Source organism: Bos javanicus, chromosome 4, assembly GCF_032452875.1.
Source record: "Bos javanicus breed banteng chromosome 4, ARS-OSU_banteng_1.0, whole genome shotgun sequence".
Classification (NCBI taxonomy): Eukaryota; Metazoa; Chordata; class Mammalia; order Artiodactyla; family Bovidae; genus Bos; species Bos javanicus.
In genome coordinates this window covers 117,752,733-117,767,111 of record NC_083871.1, presented here as the reverse complement: position 1 = coordinate 117,767,111, position 14,379 = coordinate 117,752,733, and the positions used below count along the sequence as shown (strand labels likewise).

General features: G+C 50.1%; 1 non-coding gene across 1 annotated transcript; it reads left to right on the top strand.

Moving 5' to 3' along the window:
• Positions 1-12,704: 12,704 nt before the first annotated feature.
• Positions 12,705-12,777, top strand: TRNAR-CCU (transfer RNA arginine (anticodon CCU)). The gene has a single exon. It is a non-coding gene; the product is annotated as a tRNA-Arg (tRNA).
• Positions 12,778-14,379: the final 1,602 nt, after the last annotated feature.

Sequence of the window (14,379 nt, the reverse complement as noted above, 5' to 3'; positions counted from 1 at the left end):
TGAGCAGAGATTGAGAGGAAGTTTGTGCTCTAAATAGCAAATCCGCTCACACCCAAGAGACCCTACAGGCTTAGGCAATGTGAAATGCCATATTGTGTGATCTCTTCAACACTGGGGTTTCTGACTTAATGCCAGAAGATTAAAAAAGCCTTCCTGAGGCACCAACATTTCTCAAACTTCGTTTTGGGGGTGGAGGTGAGGATGGGATTCACACGAACGATAATCCAGAGACTTCAAGGAAAAGTAATGCTTTCAGGGGGTGTGCTTACTCTCCTGGCCCATAAGGATGTTTCACTAGGTAACTTGAGAAGTGCTCAGTAGACATTTCCTGTTATCCCAGGGTCAGAACTGGTTTCTCTAAATCTCTTCTGCCTGACTGGCTAGACACAGCCTGGTTGTGTGGATGTCATACACCGCCGCCTCCCCGCTTACTCCCCCCCACTACCCCGGTCCAAGGTGCCAACCTGGCATGAACCTCACCTAATCTACTTCTATAAAAGCGTAAAAGACTTGTTGACACTGGATTATAACCAAAACTGCTTTTGAATGCTTATGTTCAATCAAGACAGCATTTGCTAATAATGTGACTTATTTTCCATTGCTTGAGCCTGGCCCAGCCAAAGCAGGAGTGTGCGCAGAAGAGTCTTCCATCTTCTGCTCTGCCTGTTGGGTGGGCAGGACAGGTTTTCCCCTCTCTGCCCTGGTCACCACTATGTACTTTGTTCCCAAAAGTTCAAAGCTTTTTTGACTTAAGGGAATTGGGATCCTGGCCATTCTTTCCATTTCCTGCATAAGTCCATGGAGATATGTTTCCCTGTAGGTATATATCAGTTCAGTTCAGTTCAGTTCAGTCGCTCAGTCGTGTCCGACTCTTTGCGACCCCATGAATTGCAGCACGCCAGGCCTCCCTGTCCATCACCAACTCCTGGAGTTCACTCAGACTCACGTCCATCGAGTCAGTGATGCCATCCAGCCATCTCATCCTCTGTCGTCCCCTTTTCCTCCTGCCCCCAATCCCTCCCAGCATCAGAGTCCTTTCCAATCAGTCAACTCTTCACACGAGGTGGCCAAAGTACTGGAACTTCAGCTTTAGCATCATTCCCTCCGAAGAACACCCAGGGCTGATCTCCTTCAGAATGGACTGGTTGGATCTCCTTGCAGTCCAAGGGACTCTCAGGAGTCTTCTCCAACACCACAGTTCAAAAGCATCAATTCTTTGGCACTCAGCTTTCTTCAAAGTCCAACTCTCACATCCATACATGACCACAGGAAAAACCATAGCCTTGACTAGATGGACCTTTGTTGGCAAAGTAATGTCTCTGCTTTTCGATATGCTATCTAGGTTGGTCATAACTTTCCTTCCAAGCAGTAAGCGTCTTTTAATTTCATGGCTGCAGTCACCATCTGCAGTGATTTTGGAGCCTCAAAAAATAAAGTCTGACACTGTTTCCACTGTTAACTCATCTATTTCCCATGAAGTGATGGGACCGGATGCCATGATCTTCGTTTTCTGAATGTTGAGCTTTAAGCCAACTTTTTCACTCTCCTCTTTCACTTTCATCAAGAGGCTCTTTAGTTCCTCTTCACTTTCTGCCATAAGGGTGGTGTCATCTGCATATCTGAGGTTATTGATATTTCTCCCGGCAATCTTGATTCCAGCTTGTGTTTCGTCCAGTCCAGCGTTTCTCATGATGTACTCTGCATAAAAGTTAAATAAGCAGGGTGACAATATACAGCCTTGATGTACTCCTTTTCCTATTTGGAACCAGTCTATTGTTCCATGTCTAGTTCTAACTGTTGCTTCCTGACCTGCATATAGGTTTCTCAAGAGGCAGGTCAGGTGGTCTGGTATTCCCATCTCTTTCAGAATTTTCCAGTTTGTTGTGATCCACACAGTCAAAGGCTTTGGCATAGTCAATAAAACAGAAATAGATGTTTTTCTGGAACTCTCTTGCTTTTTCCATGATCCAGCGGATGTTGGCAATTTGATCTCTGGTTCCTCTGCCTATTCTAAAACCAGCTTGAACATCAGGAAGTTCACGGTTTACATATTGCTGAAGCCTGGCTTGGAGAATTTTGAGCATTACTTTACTAGCGTGTGAGATGAGTGCAATTGTGCGGTAGTTTGAGCATTCTTTGGCATTGTCTTTCTTTGGGATTGGAATGAAAACTGACCTTTTCCAGTCCCGTGGCCACTGCTGAGTTTTCCAAATTTGCTGGCGTATTGAGTGCAGCACTTTTATAGCATCATCTTTCAGGATTTGGAATAGCTCAACTGGAATTCCATCACCTCCACTAGCTTTGTTTGTAGTGATGCTTTCTAAGGCCCACTTCACATTCCAGGATGTCTGGCTCTAGGTGAGTGATCATACCATCGTGTATGCTCAGTCAATTCAGTCATGTCTGACTCTTTTCGACACCGTGGACTGTAGCCTGCCAGGCCCCTCAGTCGTGGGATTCTCCAGGCAAGAATACTGAAGTGGGTTGCCATGCCTTCCTCCAAGGGGTCTTCCCAACCCAGGCATTGAACTTGTGTCTTCTGCATTGAAGGAGGATTTTTTTACTGCTGAGCCACTACACACACATATAATATATATTATCATATGACAAATAGATGGGGGGAAAAGTGGAAACAGTGACAGATTTTATTTTCTTGGGCTCCAAAATCACTGTGGACAGTGACTGCAGGCATGAAATTAGAAGATGCTCTTTGGAAGGAAAGCTATGACAAACGTAGACAGCATATTAAAAGGCAGAGACGTCACTTTGTAAATAAAGGGATGTATAGTCAAAGCTGTGGTTTTTCCAGTAGTCATGTATGGATATGAGAATTGGACTGTAGAGAAGGCTAAGCGCCGAAGAACTGATGCTTTAGAACTGTGGTGTTGGAGAAGACTCTTGAGAGTCCTTGGACTGCAAGGAGGTCAAACCAGTCAATCCTAAAGGAAATCAGCCCTGAATATTCATTGGAAAGACTGATGCTGAAGCTCCAATACTTTAGCCACCTGATGCAAAGAGCTGACTCATTGGAAAAGACCCTGATGCTGGGGAAGATTGAAGGCAGGAGAAGGATGAGGTGACAGAGGATAAGGTGGTTGGATGGCATCACCGACTCAATGGGTGTGAGTTTGAGCAAGCGCTGGCAGATAGTGAAGAACAGGGAAGCCTGGCGTGCTACAGTCTATGTGGTCGCAAAGAGTCAGGCACAACTTAGTGACCGAACAGCAGTCCGTTGCTGTTCACAACAACAGCAAGGATGTCTGTGGGCCTCCCAGGTGGCTCAGTGGTAAAGAATCCTCCTGCCATTGCAGGAGACTCAAGTTCTGTCCCTGGGTCAGGAAGATCCCCTGGAAAACGCAACAGCCACCTGTGCAGTATTCTTGCCTGGGAAATCCCATGGACAGAGGATCCAGGTGGGCTACACCCCACGGGGTCACAAAGAGTACATGTATATATACACATATATGCATGTAATATATATATATGTGTATATATGCATGTAATATATATATGTGTGTGTATACACACACACACACACACACACACATACATACCATTACAGTAACATTGGGACCCACAAAGTTCCAAAAAGCCGGCCCAGTTATCAACTGACGGGAAACTGGCTCAATAAATGATGGCACACTAATATGATGGGATGCTGTGTAACTGAGAGTCATTCCTTCTTCAACCATCAGAAGCCTATGCTGGGTTTCCCCTACTCCACCGTCTGGCTCAAGTCCCATGCACATAGGTCAGGAAGCACTGATATAAATGAAGCTCTTAACCTCAGGCCATGACTCTGAAATGTAGGCGTGCCATGGATTCAACAGGGAAACCCCAGAAAATGCAGGAAGCTTCTCTTTCGCACATCCGCTTTTAAAACCTGGGATTTTCAGATGTGTGAGGCTTAAGACAACGAGGTGACAGGTCAGTGTTTAGCTACCAAGTTGCTCTCCCCAGGCATTCTCGACAGCGCAGATTGCAGTGTACCTGTCTTGCGGGATCTGAGATTGTTTTCTTCATCTTTCTTCCCTCTGCCATTCTGCCTGGCCATCCAGACTATCCCAGTATCTTTGTTTTAATACCAAGTACATGCCTTATAAAAATGGTATGGGCTCCTGCATTGTCTCTCTGCTGTCTGGGAGACTGCTGTCACTTCCGCTAGGTAATTGGCATATCAAGGTCTGTTCACTCAGTTGCCTTCCTCTCTCCACCCAAGCCGATGTTAATACCGCCCTTCCTCTGCCTCTCCATCCCCTCTCCGTGTGACACTCTGAACCAGGGTCCTCCTGGAGTCACACAGAGACCCCTCGGATATGGGAGAAGGCAGGAGGGGTGCCCATGGGTTGCGTTTTGCCAGATCTTGCTAGGGCTGTCTGGAGAAGGCAATGGCAACCCACTCCAGTACTCTTGCCTGGAAAATCCCGTGGATGGAGGAGCCTGGTAGGCTGTAGTCCATGGGGTCGCTAAGAGTTGGACACGGCTGAGCGACTTAGCAGCAGCAGCAGCAGCTAGGGCTGTCAGTGTGACCTCGCCTTCACCTGGTATTCATCACTGCACCCCCAGTGATGAGTTTGAGTAAGCTAAATGCCTGTGGAGTCTGGGCCCATGAATGAAGAAGTCAGTCCAGGGAACGACAATGGAAGGAGCTGAGTTTACTGCCTTGGAGACTGGAGCCTTGCTACCAGAAACCATATCCAGGTATTTTGATGGTTTGAAATGCCAACATCTGCAGTGAGGCTGTTACCGATGGAGTCTTTCTGTTGACCATAATGGGATCTGTTCTCTCCAGCCCCAGCCAGTGACTTGGAGTAGAGTATCGGAGGAAATGTGCTCATGAGAATACCATTTATTACAGTTCTCAATTATAGATGTGCTGTTACACAAGGGGAGTTTACCTTCGCTTACGAACTAAGCCCAGTGCTGTGCTGTCTCCCCAGATTAGCCACTGAGGGCATGATGCTGAGTAGGTCTTCTGAACACAGACAAATCGTGGGATCATGGGGGTGTGTATTGGGGGGGCAGGGGGACGTGTTCTAAGGACTTTGAGATGTTGTGTATGCAGTGAGCAATCTGTGGACTTTAGTCTCTATTCATGATATACTTTTGATAACATTAATAGCCATTTAAAAATAACCTATTTAAATAATCTATTTTTTAAAATAGGGTAGATGATTAAGTATAGTATTTTTCAATAGAGATTACGTGCCTATTATAAAACATACAGAAAGTATATGAAAATATATATTTAAATCCATAATGCCATCACCTAGAGATACTCACTGTAACTTCTTGGGGGTATTTTCAGATATTTTTCCTATTCACGTATGAGTGTTTAAAACAAAACACAAGGAGAATAATACTTCATATACAGTGGAATTAGTTCTTTGGAGCTTGTGAGTATCTTTGAGTCAGCATTGACTACATCATCACTCTTTAACAGCTTTATTGAGATAAAATTCACAAACCATGTAATTCACCCATTTAAACTGTACAATTCAATAGCATTTAGTAAATCCACAGAATTGTGAAACCATCACCACAATCAATTTGAGAAGAAAGTGAAAGTCGTTCAGTTGTGTCCAACTTTTGTGACCCCATGGACTGTAGCCCACCAGACTCCTCTGTCCATGGGATTCTCCAGGCAAGAATACTGGAGTGTGTAGCCATTCCCTTCTCCAGGGGATCTTCCTGACCCAGGGATCAAACCCGGTTCTCTTGCATTGCAGGCAGATTCTTTACCATCTGAGCCACCAGGGAAGCCCCAGTCAATTTGAGAACATTTCATCAACCCAAAAAGAAACTGTGCCTAGACATCATTCCCTTTATCCTTCTTCACCCCACCCTGCCAGCCTCCACTCCCCAGCCCTCAGTTCAGTTCAGTTCAGTCACTTGCGTCTGACTCTTTGCCACCCCATGGACTGCAGCACGCCAGACTTCCCTGTCCATCAACTCCCGGAGCTTACCCAAACTCATATCCATCGAGTCGATGATGCCATCCAACCATCTCATCCTCTGTCGTCCCCTTCTCCTCCTGCCTTCAATCTTTTCCAGCATCAGGGTCTTTTCCAATGAGTCAGTTCTTCACATCAGGTGGCCAAAGTATTGGAGCTTCAGGTTCATCATCAATCCTTCCAATGAATATTCAGGACTGATTTCCTTTAAGATGGACTGGTTGGATCTCCTTGCAGTTCAAGGGACTCTCAAGAGTCTTCTCCAGCACCACAGTTCAAAAGCATTGGTTCTTTGGTGCTCAGCTTTCTTTACAGTCCAACTCTCACATCCATACTTTACTACTGGAAAAACCATAGCTTTGACTAGATAGACTTTTATTGGTAAAGTAATATCTTTGCTTTTTAATATGTTGTCTAGGTTTGTTGTTGTCATAGCTTTTCTCCCAAGGAGCAAGCATCTTTTATTTTCATGGGTGCAGTCACCATCTGCAGTGATTTTTGGAGCCCAACAAAAACCCATCCCCTGGGCTGGTCATGCCAACAATGTCACCCATATGGGTTATGGAGAAACATGTTTTGCAAGAAAGAAACATGTTTTTGGAGAAAAGAAAGAGTATCTTTTAGCCTTCTGACTCCCTTCTCTGGCTGGTCACCTCTTCCTCACAGTCACTGTGTCCTCTGCTGTCCTGACTGGTACTCAACGCCCCCGTGTGTCCACTGGGCAGCCAGGGTCCATGCCAACAGTGAGCACAGCTCAGTTTCGGCAGTGGTGGGAGGGGGCCAGGGCTGCTGCTGTATGTCCAGGCAGATCAGAGTCACTCAGAAAGGGAACAGAAGATTCAGGAGAGATGCCGGAAGCCCTTTACCTCAGACTGGGACTTGAACCCGTGAGCATGTGTGCTAAGTCACTCAGTCGTGTCCGACTCTGTGCAATAGCCTACCAGGCTCCTCTGTCCATGGGATTCTCCAGGCAAGAATACTGGAGTGGGTTGCCATGCCCTCCTCCAGGGAATCTTCTGATCCAGGGATGGAACCCGAGTCTCTTATATCCTTCACTGGCAGGCTGGTTCTTTACCACTAGCGCCACCCGGGAAACCCTGAACCCATGTTCCAGGACTCAAGCTGAGCCAAAACTATGGCCTTCCGCCTGAGATCACAGACGTGGTTCAGGTTCTGGGTGTCTCATCGCAGAGAGAATTCAGCGAGAGACACAGTGAGAGGTAAGAAGTGGGTTTATTCAGAGAGAAACCCACTCCACAGACACAGTGTGCGCCATCACAGAGGGTGGGTACTTCTCAAAATGTGCTGTAGTTAGCTTTTATGGGCTGGGTGATTTCATAGGCTAATGAGCAGGAAGATTATTCCAACTATTAATAATTTGGGCATGGGGTCACAAAGAGTTGGACCTGACTTAGCAACTGAACAAGAGCAGCAATATTTTGGGAATGGGGTGGAGATTTCCAGGAATTGGGCCACCACCTCCCTTTTGATCTTTGATGGTTGACCTTGGAACTGTCATGGCACCCCTGGGTGTGTCGTTTAGCTCGCTGATGTGTTACAAGGAGCTTATACTGAGGATCAAGGTCTAGTCGACTTGTCTTCCATCTTGGATGGACTTGATTCTAATCAGTTTCTGTCGTGGCCTTGGACTGTGTCATTCCTTCAAAAGTTGTGCCCTGCCCCCTGCCCTCCTGTTTCAAATGGCTTTGATGTGGAAAGCTGTTGGTGAGTCTCACTGAAACCACTGCCTACGGTGACTGGAGCCACTGGCAAGGATGGGCCAAGGCAGAGCGCGTGGGACGAAGGATGAAGACATGACGGCCTGGGGGTGGAGAGGAGGCCAAGAGGCGGCAGGGGGCAGTGGGGTGGAAGGTCCCACAGTAGGAAGAAAGGATGGTTGAGAAAGCCAGGGAGGCGCTCCCTTTGGCAGCACGCCCACTAACCTGGGAGGATGTAGAGATCAGCGTGGCCCCTGAGCAAGGATTACACGCAAACTTTACAGACATCTCTTCCATGTTAAAAAAAAAAAAGAAGAAGAAGAAATCCAAGGAAGTGTGTTCCAGGAAGGGGAGTCAGCAGGGACAAAGGCTCGCTCCTGGCGGAAAGATGCAGCGATGTGGGCTGGGGGCATGGCAAAGAGTCACGCTGGTGCTTCATGAGGAGGCAGGTGTGGATGAGGAGGGGAGAACCAGGCTGGAGCGGAGCGTGGTCTTCAGAGAGACCCGTTTTTCGGCGCTGATGGAAGAGTCCAGTAGACAAAGGGAGAAAGAAAGAGGAGAAAGTGTGGGCAATTCCCCCAAGGAGCCTGCAGAGGCTGGACAGAGGTTGGGTGAGAATGTTTGCTGTCCCCAGGAGGGTGCCCTAAGGGAGGCCTGGGGCCAGGTGGGTGGGCCACCGGGTGGGCCTGCCCGCCAGGGTTTCAGGCGTGTGGGAGGTGTTGGGGAGGAAGGAGGAGCTGCTGGACTGAGAGCAGTCTGGTTTCAGCCTGGGGGCCTCCTCCACCTTTTAGGGCGTGACTCCACAAGGTCTGCAGGGTGGTGAGGTGAGTCCATTGTGCCAGCATCCCAGGCTTGAGAAGCTGGGCTTTTCCGGGTGGAACAAAGGAAGAACCCCAGGGCTGGAAGGGTGGCACATTGAGGAGTGGTTCGTGGCGCTCTCAGAGTCCAAACAGGGCCAGGAGGAAGCTGAGTGGGCTCAGGGAGGGACAGTGACCACCCCCCTGCCCTCCCAGGACGGGGGGTCAGGCAGAGAACTCGGCGTTCCCTCCTCCGTGCGGGGATCTGTCCTCTGTCCATTGGCATGAACCGGCCCCTACACACACGTTACTGGATAGAGAGTCTGGAGGAGGAGAGACTCCAGGCAGACAGGAAGATTCAGAGGGACAGCAGCTGCAGACGGTCACAAGTCACAGAGCGGCCCTGGGGTTGGGCGGCGGCTGTGGTGCAGAGGAGTCACCCAGACCACGGGGTCAGGGGTCAGAGAGGTGGAGGCCGGGCGGGTCGGCTCCTCTGAGGTGGACTTGCTTAGGCCAGAGGGTCTGTGCAGGAGGCCTGGGCCCACCCTCGAGGCCCCGTGACTTGGGGGGTGGTGGGCTTGTAGCTGAGAGGATGCCCTGGGCCAGAGTGTCCCCCCACATTCAGGTTCTTCCTGGGACCTCAGAAGACAAATACAGGATTTCTTTGGAAACTGGGTCACTGCAGCTGTGATTAGTCATGATGAGGTCATCCCGGAGCAGGGCTGGCCCTTAACCCAGCACGATGGTGTCCTCATAAGAGGGGAAGAGCCACGGAGAGAGGAGATGCCTGGGAAGGCCAGGCCGTGATGGAAGAGAGCCGAGGGAGGGTGCGGCTGTGAGCCCAGGAAGCCGAGGGCGGCCCTGGGCCCCTGCAGCTCGAGGGGGCAAGAGGGACCCTCCCCCAGGGCCTCCAGAGGGAGCACGGTCTGATGCACCTCAAGTTCAGACTTCTGCCCTCCAGAACTGTGAGAGAAGAGGTATCTGTTGCTGTTCAGTTGCTCAGTCGTGTCTGACTCTTTGTAACCCCATGGACTGCAGCACGCCAGGGTTCCCTGTCCTTCACCATCTCCCAGAGCTTGCTCACACTCATGTCCATCCAGTGGGTGATGCCATCCCACCATCTCATCCTCTGTCGTCCCCTTCTCCTCCCGCCTTCAGTCTTTCCCAGCATCGGGTCTTTTCCAATGAGTCTGCTCTTTGCATCATGTTGCCAAAGTATCGGAGCTTCAGCTTCACCATCATTCCTTCCAGTGAATATTCAGGACTGATCTCCTTTAGAGTGGACTGGTTGGATCTCCTTGCAGTCCAAGGGACCCTCAAGGGGCTTCTCCAGCACCACAGTTCGGAAGCACCAATTCTTCGGCGCTCAGGTTTCTTTATAGTCCAACTCTCACATCCATACCTGACTACTGGAAAAACCATACCTTTGACTATACAGACCTTTGTCAGCGAAGTGATGTCTCTGGTCTTTAACATGCTGTCTAGGTTTGTCTTTGTTCCAGAGGCCCCAGGAAGCAACAGCAGACAGGCACACCTATAGGTTAGGGTTACCTATAAGGCACGCCAGGGCCTGCAGTGCTCTGGACTGGACACAATGGATGGTGCCACCGTCACGCTCCTCACGGTGGTGTGCCCACGTGTGCCTGGACACGGCACTTCAGGTGTGGCCCGCACCTGATGGTCAGGCTGAGCAGAGGTGCCCCTGTCAACCTGTTTGGTAAATGTTAGCAGAAATGAATTTCTGTTTGGAGACACTTGGTGCGGCCCTAGGGTGCCTGCCGCTCCAGATGTGGGGTGTCCCGCGAGCTCGGGGCCGGGGTGGGGAGGTGACGCTCACATTGTCTGCTCCAGGAGATGATCAGACTGGATACCTGGGTGGGCCCAGACCAGGTGCAGCAGTAGCTGTGTGGGGAGACGAGCCACAGCACGGTGCTGGCTCACGTGGTGGGGTGGAGGGGAGCCATGGTCTGGGAGCCTGGGGCAGAATGTGGGGTTTGCTGTGTCCTTCCTCCCCTCCAGGCCCCGGATCCCCGGGGTGCAGCTGGTCGAGGCTGTGGCCCGTCCACGTGAGCCAGCTGCTGAAAGGTCTCAGGGAGCACGGAGCCCATGACCCCTGCCACGTGGCCTTTCGGGCCAGAGTCTGTGAGGGAGGAGGGGGCATCTTGTCTCACGTTTGGCCTCAGCTGGGAGACGAGGTGGGGCAGAGACCCCGGGCCTCAGGGCCAAAGATGCAAAGGCCTGAGCAACAGTTATAGCCTGGGGACAGTGCCTCTACTGTTTGGGCTTGCTTTGCTTGTTGCTTTTAATCCCTCATCACTTTCCGGCAACAAAATCTTTAAACAAAAAAAAAGGGCATTCATATGCGCCCTTGTTCAAGATGAACAAGAAAGAGAAAAAGTAAAAAAATTACCTCGTGTTTTCCAGCCAGGCTTGGGGTGAGCTGGGAAGACAGGAGACATGGAGCTCAGGGGACAAAGTGGGTGATGGTAGGAACGCGGGGAGGACAGAGGCTGCCGGGCGCCTAACAGGAAGGTTTCCTGGAATTTCCTGGGGACGCAGAGGCTCCCCGTGGGTCCGGGTGGCAGTGCCTCCATCCAGCTCGTGCCCCTGGATCCTGGAGAAGAAGGAGCTCAGGCTGTGGGGTCGGGGGCGGGGAGAGGAGTGGATGTATTGTCAAACATGAACGTCTAGGGGGCCGTGGGCAGTAAGTGGCTGACAGTGGGAAGGCAGTTGGATACGCGGGCTTCTGGACCCAAGCAGATTTCAACAGGATTGTGTATACAAGATGGAGGAAGCAAAGGAGACATACCGTTGGCCAACGAGCCCACAAAAACAGGCTCAGCACCACTAATCACCAGGGAAGCTCAAGTCAACCCCATCGTGACATGCCAGCTCACGCCCACGAGGTTGGCTATGATTAAAAACAACGACAGAGAACCGGTGTTGGCGAGGATGTGGAGACTCGGAACCCTGTGCCTTGGTGGTGGTAACGTACAGGGGTACCATCGTCATGGAAAACAGAAGAGTGACTTGTCAAAAATTAAATACGGAATTACCATACAATTCAGCAATTCCACTTCCGGATTTATATCTGAAAAAGAGGGAAAGCAGGAGTTGGAACAGATGTCTGTTCTCTGTGCTCACGGCAGCGCTCTTCACAATAGCAAGGGGTGGAAGGGACATACGTGCCCAGCGATGGATGATGGGCAAACAAGCTGTGGTCCTCACAAGGACTTGTGAGGATATCCTGTCACCTGCACCATCAGGGATGGACCTTGAGGACGTTATGCTGAAGTGAAGAGCCCCAAGAACATTTGAGATTCACTTATATGAGGTCCCAGGAGGAGTCACATTTGTGGAAAGCAGGTGGTGGTTGGGCTTCCCAGGGGGGCTCAGTGGTAAAAAATCTGTCTGCCAATGCAGGAGACATGGGTTCCATCCCTGGGTGGGGAAGCTCCCCTGGAGAAGGGCATGGCAACCTACTCCAGTGTTCTTGCCTGGGCAATGCCATGGACAGAGGAGCCTGGAGGGCTGCAGTCCGCGGGGTCACAGAGAGTCGGACACGACTGAGCGACTAAGCACACTTAAGATGGTGGTTACCAGGGGCTGGTGTTTAATGGAGACAGGGTTACAATTTAGGAAGGTTCTGGAGATGGATGGTGGTGATGGTTACGGAACGACATAAATGTGCTTCATACTGCTGAATGGTGCACTTAAAAGCCGTTGAAATGGTACATTTTATATATGTTTGACCGCAGTTGTTTAAATGTGGGCAAAAAGAAGAAGCAGGCACACCTGACCGTGACCTGGTTTTCCGTTCTGCCTCTGGTGACTGCAGAGTCTGCCTTCTGGGGCCCCTGGTTACAGCGACGAGAGAGAGAGACCGAGGGGCCCTCCTCCCGGCTCCTCAGCTGCCGCGCTCAGCACCACCTGTGGGGCTGCAAGGCCCTTGCTACGAGTCATCTGCCCTTTAAGCTTCTTTTTCTTTCCTTCGTCCTCGATGACCTCTCTTCCTTGCTCTCCCGGTGCTTGACTTCTGAATGTCAACGGTCTTTGCACACCAAACGCCAGCGTTGGCCAAAAGGCCAGCTGGGTTACGAGAGTGCTCTCGGGTCCCTGGGGGTCGCCCCTGGCTGGGTCCTCTCGGGAGGCTCCTCTGAGTCCCTCATCCCCAGCGCCTTATATGCACAAGTACACATGTAAGTTTACGGACAAGATCTCATAACTATGGTGCTTCCCTGGTGGTCCAGTGGTTAAGACTCTGCACTCCTAATGGAGGGGGCCCTGGTTTGATCCCGGATCAGGGAGCTAGATCTCACATGCCGAACAGCACGGCCAAAAGGAAAAAGATTTTACTATTAGAACTCTACAGGATGTAATATTCTGTCTTGTTTCTCAACTTAGCCCCGCCTCCAACAATCCAGGGTAAACATCATTCAGGGTAAGAAATACACATTTTTCAGCAACAAGTTTCCTGCTGCATAGATGTGTGTGTGTGTGAGTGTGAGTGTGTGTGAGTGTGAGTATGTGTGAGTGTGTGTGTGATTTCTTATCATGTCTTATCACTGGACATTTATGGAGAGCCTCATACATTTTAGTATCATAAACAAAGCTTCAACAGTATCTTCATAGCAGTGGTGGTTTAGTCTCTAAGTCGTGTCCGACTCTTGCAACCCCATGCACTGTAGCCTTCCAGGCTCCTCCACCCATGGCATCTCCCCAGACTGGGTTGTCATTCCTTTCTCCAAGGGATCTTCCTGACCCAGGGGTTGAACCTGAGTCCCCTGCACTGCAGGCGAATTCTTTACTGACCGAGGCACCAGGGAGCCCAGTATCTTCATCGCTGAATACCTAGGTGCATCTTCATCCTTGTTTCCTCAGGATACATTCCAACACTTATCCATGAAATAATGGACCTGCACATCCTGCTGAATGTGTGCCGTTCCTGATCGCGTGTTGCCAGCCAGTCTGGTTTCTGAGCGTGGGGTTGACATTCCTCCCGCTCTCCTCTCTGGTGCAGTGCTGCTGTGGCTCCTCAGGTGGAAGCAAAAAATAATGAGTGATAATCTCACCTCTCCTCTTCACCTTCCATCAGTCCCTCCCGGGACAAATGGCTCTTGTTCTGCTTTTCATTCGCAGTGACTTCCTGGTTCCCTGTTATTATTTTTTTAACCAGAGCTGAACTGCGGTTTAATAGGAACTCCTTCCACTGCTTACACTTTTAGACCTTGGGTTGCTGTTTTAAAATGAGTGTATAAGACTTGTGGCTATGCATGAACAAGGCAGGCACACTTCACTGGGGCTAGATTTAGTTTGTTCTCGTTACATGTTTAATTTTGCTGGAAAGCAATTTAATCTGCTAGTGGACTTCGTCCCTTTGCAATAAGTCAAGTTTGAGTGAATGAGTGAAAGTTGCTCAGTCGTGTCTGACTCTTTGCAACCCCATGGACTATATAGTGGGTTGCCGTTCCCTTCTCTAAGGGATCTTCCCATCCCAGGGATCGAACCCAGGTCTCCTGAATTGCACGTGGATTATCAGCTGAGCCACCAGGGAAGCCCAAGAATACTGGAGTGTGTAGCCATTCCCTTCTGCAGGAGACCTTCCCAACCCAGGAATCAAACTGGGGTCTCCTGCATTGCAGGCAGATTCTTTACCAGTTGAGCTACCAGGGAATCCCAGGTAAAGTTTGGGGAATTGTAATTCAGTGATTATCACTGAGTATTGGACTTGTTTCCTGGGTGTAAATTTTCTCTGTATTCCGAGCTGAGAAAAGAGGTGAGTCCCCGCCTTCCCACACTCAAGGTCATTGCTATGCTCTGATCAGAGGGTTGCCCCAAGCGGGACCAGCCAGGAGGAGTCCGGGTGTGCGGACGCCCTGTGACCTCACCTAGGGAGCAGATGACCTCCAC